The following is a 6,000-nucleotide window of genomic DNA, read 5'->3' on the forward strand; positions in this document are numbered from 1 at the left end:
AACACAAACCGAACAGTTTGCATTACTTTTTGAAGGGCTGTGATATATAAGAAACCTGCTCATAATGGCACAGTGGTTAAATAATCAATTAACATGTAGCACAACCAATCAAAGAAAAAGTGAAATATTAAGAATCTAATTAAATATTTTATAAATGGGGTGTGTCTATGTCTAATTTGAAGTACAAATAGAGTTTGGCTTGTAAATTCTTACAAGCCCAGGGTGTATAGTATTTGTTGAGAAAATGAAATATATGGACATATCTTAAAGATCTTAAAAGAGAGATTTCCTTAGTTTGATCATAAAAAAAATGTGTGTTCCAATGCTGTGGCATTACTGAATAAGAATATTAATTGGTAAATTAAATATAGGACAAAATATTACCGAATAACTTCAGATGTTGATTGTCTGGATATATACGGTATTATAGCATTTATTTGGCTTAACAGGCACTGACAAACAAAAGTAATTAAGGTCCAGAAATGCGTATCTTTTTCCCAACGTTTAATAAGCTGGCAGTGGACAAAAGATTGGAAATAGGTGTCATGGCAACATCTCAAGAGAGCACAATCCTGAACCGTGAAAGCCCTGAGCTTAGTCAGGAAGGAGCCACAGTCACATCAAAAGCATCTAAATTGAAACCATGAACGCTGCTGAGACGCACAAAGCTGCTCTCTAATCTGAAAGGTTGATATTAGTTCACACTACATCCCTGTTCATCATTGATGCTGCAATTTTACTTCGTTGCATGGGGGGAGAAATAAAACATGAACATTGGCCATTAGTGAACAACAGAATGAATGTTATATTACTGAGAGCGCCAACTGTTAACATAAATTGGATATTACACAGAACATCCACAATGATCAAAAACAAATATATTCATATAAAATCAGACACTTTATGGTCTGCAGAAATGTTGCTGTATTTAACTGCCTGTAAACTTGTTGTTTATTCAAATTATTTGGAATAAATCCTTAGAACAGATTAGAATAAATATGTAGATAAAATAGATGCCATGTTTCATTTAAAATTACAACAAATGAAATGTAGCATGAGCAAATAGTAGGGTTGACAAATTATGCCTTTTGTGTGCAGGAATATAAGAATTATGAATCAGCTGTATCAACATATTGATACATAATCCATTCATGCTGTAATTCCTACTCCTATGGTTTATTATTTTGCAATTTAAAATAATATGTTGTGTTTGAGGCACAAAGAGTGATGACTTACAACTCACATCTCAATGTATTCAAGTAGTTGATGTAAACAACCCTTTGGATTTTAAACTCCAAAGTATTGTTTTAATTGTCTTGCTTAATCCAAATAGCAATCCAATTCCCCTTATTAATTTACATCTGCCCTTTGACCTCACTCACAGTTAATCCCTTGACTACAAGGTGGAGCATAAAGCTGCAGATTGTTTGTTTTTTTCCTCATAAGAGAAAACAAAAGGGTTGTTGCTATGCATGTATGTAGAAGCTTTGTATGTAGGCAATTCACCCACACCAGACTCCTGCAGGGAACTGTCCTTAGCGTTATTAAGCCATAACACCTTTCCTGTGAATCTTTAATGGACCACATTGACTGTTATCAAGCTTTAGCCATCTGTGCTACAGTATGTAATAGCAGCATGACTGGAACTCTTATTCAAATAAGCCAGCTTAATGATGCAGCTTTTCATAAGTAAATACATCTACTTAATGTTGCAATGTCCTTTAACTCAGTGCCACGTGTACCAATTAAATTCTGCTCCTCTGAGGATTGGGTGCTGATAGATTGAGGAGACAGATGGATTGAGGAGGAAGAATACACAGTCACAAGAAAAGAGGGCCCGCACATATTGCCCACCCCCCCCTCACCTTTCAGATCTCAATCACAAGATGGGAATGGTTGTGTGATTTTCCATGTGCATGGTCGGATGTTGTGCATGCTTTCGACTGTCTGTGCTGTCTTTTTTTCTGACAAAAGAGGCTGGTGGAGGATCAATAAATAAGGCATGGAGGAATAAAGCTGTGCCATTTGTAATACGTAAAAACAGGAAGATCCCATAACTGCATCATTTGATGACATTATTGTAAACACATAAACACTACATGGCTTCAAAGGAAACAGTAAAAACAACTTGTCTTTACTGCCTAGGAACCATGTCAAAGGCTGGTTTTCATATTTTGGCAGCATTGATGGTTGATTTAATGTAAGAAATAAATATCAAGCACCTAATACAGCACACCCTAGAAAGAATATGTCCTCTTTTTAACATTTTGACATCACACGCAATATAATCCAAGGAGAATAGCGTGGCTGTCTGTAATAACTAAACACTGTTGTCTGCATCAAAATCACAACATATCTTGTTATCAGAGGGTCTTTTGTGGCAGCGTAGCAACAGTTGTGCGAGCTTTGAGTGATATCTATCTTGCAGCTATACAGTAAATGCAATATGTTAATAAGTTGTGACGGCCTGCAGAATAATATTTTAAGACAATGAGAAAGAGATGTGGTCTTACCTTAAGCAAAATCTATTACACTGCAGCGACCCGCCTCTGTTCTGTGAAGAAGAGACAAAATAAATAATTAGTCTGCAACCAACGTACAAGTCACTGTCTGATCTCTAATGTTGTAAGTTGTTTGTCACAAAGTCAGTATTTTGTATTGGATATGCTGAAGTACACAGGTTGTGTCATGGAAACTTTGCAATTTGGACATTCATGTATAGATGATTGACAGAGTGTTACCCAAATCTCTTTGTGATCCACTTTTAGAGCTGGGAAGGCTGGGGGCATCCCCAGGGAGGCAAGAGCGGAACAAGATCTATGACACCTCTGCCTGTTCTGCAGGAGGCTCTGCAGGGAACCAGATTCACCCCTCCCTGTGGTCTGCATGACAGGCTATGAGCCAGTTTGCTATATACCAGTCAGCCTGTCCAAGTATTAGACTATGTGCCACACATGTGAAACCTCAACATTTTACACAAAGGGACAGGAGCTCTAACATGCAGGTTCCCTTTGGGCTCTGTGTCTATTACATGAGCAGCAGTGAACCTTTTAGTGTTTGGACAATGAAATGGTCGAGGTGGTGTATGCAACAAAGAGAAAGTGGTCTTGAATTAGTCATACAATTCCTAAAATAGAATGACTATTTATTAGAAGCACAAGTCCCGAGCACACCAAGTGTGATGCACAGAAGAGTTTGACAAATCATTATGGGATAGGTCCAAATATATTGAGGGTAACACTACCGCAGGCAAACACATAACATGTATGATGACTTTTATGCAACAGAGAAAATAGGTGGAAAAAAAAAAAAAAAAGCAGGCTAATACTTTCCCCATCTAATCAATGCGTTCAAATAGCCCAAAGGGGCAGGGCTATTACCTAAGATTTCTGATCTCTCATACTCACCATTCATTTCGTTAAATCACCAGTTTCCAACCAGTCAATGACGCCCCTCTCTCAATGGACTTCACAATTTCCCCCCAAACCAGTTTTTCCTCTGCGGAAATCCTCCACCGCTGTCAGATCATTAAAAGCCGGTGCCGGATTTCCCGAGGACGCTTAGTATTGGACTAACCGGCACAATTGTCGCATATAAAAGTGTGCTTTGACAAGCACTCCTTCCGGCTGCTGAGGGAACAATGGTGCAGCATCGGACTGACAGCTTCACGGACAACGTGACTTAGTCTGTCCAATCATGGATTTACAAACCAGGAATCAGCCGCAGAGCGCTGCTGCTGCCCACTGTAGGCTTCAACGCACATCCCATCATGCGCGATGACTGCTGCCAAAGAAGGTGAACTTAACCAGGACATCAAAACATGTAAAAAGCGATGTTTAATGTTTTATAAGCACATTTTTATTTTTTATTTTTTATATCACCTGATTTTTTTGTTTGTCAATGAAAAGTCCTTTCAGTCAAAAGGGCTAAAAGTATAGAGGGTTCATTTTCTTTTTCATTTAAATAGACTAAATCAGAAAATCCAGGTGACTTTGATTTCCACAGGGGTTTATCTTTTTCTAATTGTTTGTCTCTACGAGGCTATTAGTTATTTTAGAAGCTGAACTTTGCACCACTGCTTCAACATTTGTACAACAGCCCTCAAAATGTATAGTAGCCTTTTATATTGGTCTTTCTATTAGTTGTATTTTTTAAACAAGCCACATATGGTAATGAAACTCATGGAGAGGCTTATAAAAAGAAACAGCTGCCTTGGCACCCGTAGTCCCACTATATCAAATTTAATTAGTCCCTGCTGGGTTACTTGAGTCAGATCAGCCAGAAGTAAGGGGTCTCTGCTAGGTTAGAGCACAATGCAACATGAGAGCTTTTCTTTTTGTGGAAATAAAATATTCAACATCCAGTCCCCAACACATAAATTCTCGGGGGTTCAAGGTTCATAATAAATCCCTGACGCACACACTGCCATCTTGTGGCCACAGTGTTAAACTAGGCTATACATGTGCTGCAGGCCCAAAAATGATAAAAAGAAGAAAAAAAAGAAATCTCTGTTCGAGTTTATTTCCAAAAAGAGCCAAAAGTGTGGGTGGGTTTATGACTGGTTCTGAGTCTACTGAGATCAGAGGAGAGAGAATTATGTTCTTCCCTCATTTTCAATGTGATATACTTTAGCCTTCTTGTTAACTACATTCATGAAGATGGGAAGTGAATGTTGTATGTTCAGAATAAAAGTATCTGTATTCAGCCATAAAAGTGCACTCAACACACATATTCTTCTCCATACAACTACCTACTAATAATGGCTATGTTCTATTCAAGAGTCACAGTAATGACAGTGTGACTGAGCCAGCATAAACAATAGCCACACAGAACAAACACACATAGTCACTTCTCAGTTAGGTATCTACATTTGTTTTTGTTATGTTTATATGAGGAGGTTGAATATCCACCATGAAGGCTGCCTGTGCATCTCAAAAAGAGCAGTAGATGACGCTAAAGAACTCATTCTGAAAAAGCATTCTTTCAGTTACACCAACAATTTTAGTCCAACCACAAACCAAGGCAAGGTAAACAGTAACAGCTAACTGTGTCAGCCATGCAAAGATACAGCTGCTCTCTGAAGCATGGGGGTCAAATTATGTCTGAACTGAGATGTGCTGTTTACATTACTGATTTTGAGGAGAACTTTAAGTGTTTACCTCCGTAACAAGGTGGGGTATAAGCCAATTCCAGCTTCCATGTAGGAGCATGAAAAAACTAGTTTCTCTTGACTACATGTGTAGTGATTGATTGATTTTGAATAATGACTTTATTATTGGGTCATTATGCAAAGTATCCAACTTATATTGGGTTATAAAACAACAAAGAAACATTTGCAATAGTCAAACGTTTAATTTAACTTCAAAATCAAGGTAATTCCATTGTTTGTTCTTTAAACGAAGTAATCCAATGCTATTAAAAAGGTTCCCTTCCTGATTTACAAATGTGTACATAAGATGTGGTACACACCATTAATTGTGCATCAACTTTTTGTGTTTATCAAATTGAAAACAATTGAACAGTTAATTTGATTGTTTTTCAAGGGCCTAATATTCCAGTTGATAATCACGTCCTTTTTTTCACAAGTATGTATGTTTAAAACACATATTAATTGTAGGCAGCAAAGGTGGAACTTGGAGGAAATGGGTCTATTTGCGACCCGGATTGTTGAGGGGGAAACTTCCGCCCACTCCTCAGATCTGTCTTCATTGCTGCTGAATGCATCTGTATTTTACAGGTGAGTAGTTAATGGTAAAACAATAAACATAAAAAACGATGTCAACTTCATGTCTGAGCTTTATTTGGACGAGTGTCAAAGACATTGTTTGATTTCGTGTTGAACACTTCTGTTGAATTTTAGAAACGTTGATATTTCGCAAAGGTCTCATTTGTTTCACCTGAGTATTGTCTTGCAGGCAGCTTAATGTTTGGTCGCTGCACCGAAAATGTAGATGTTCATTTTACCTGAATATAGTCTTAAAGGCAAGCCTCCAGGATTAA

At 37.8% G+C, this 6,000-nt stretch overlaps 1 protein-coding gene across 1 annotated transcript in view; it reads right to left on the reverse strand.

Moving 5' to 3' along the window:
- csrnp3 (cysteine-serine-rich nuclear protein 3) overlaps positions 1-3,648 on the reverse strand; it is a 20,984-nt gene extending 17,336 nt beyond the window's left edge. Inside the window, exons 1-2 of the mRNA XM_063887955.1 lie at positions 3,408-3,648; positions 2,514-2,554 (exon numbers count right to left, since the gene is read on the reverse strand). The gene's annotated coding sequence lies outside the window, so the exon portion shown is untranslated. The remainder of the gene's footprint in view (positions 1-2,513; positions 2,555-3,407) is intronic.
- Positions 3,649-6,000: the final 2,352 nt, after the last annotated feature.

The sequence above is a fragment of the Eleginops maclovinus genome, chromosome 7 (genome assembly GCF_036324505.1).
Source record: "Eleginops maclovinus isolate JMC-PN-2008 ecotype Puerto Natales chromosome 7, JC_Emac_rtc_rv5, whole genome shotgun sequence".
NCBI classification, from domain to species: domain Eukaryota; kingdom Metazoa; phylum Chordata; class Actinopteri; order Perciformes; family Eleginopidae; genus Eleginops; species Eleginops maclovinus.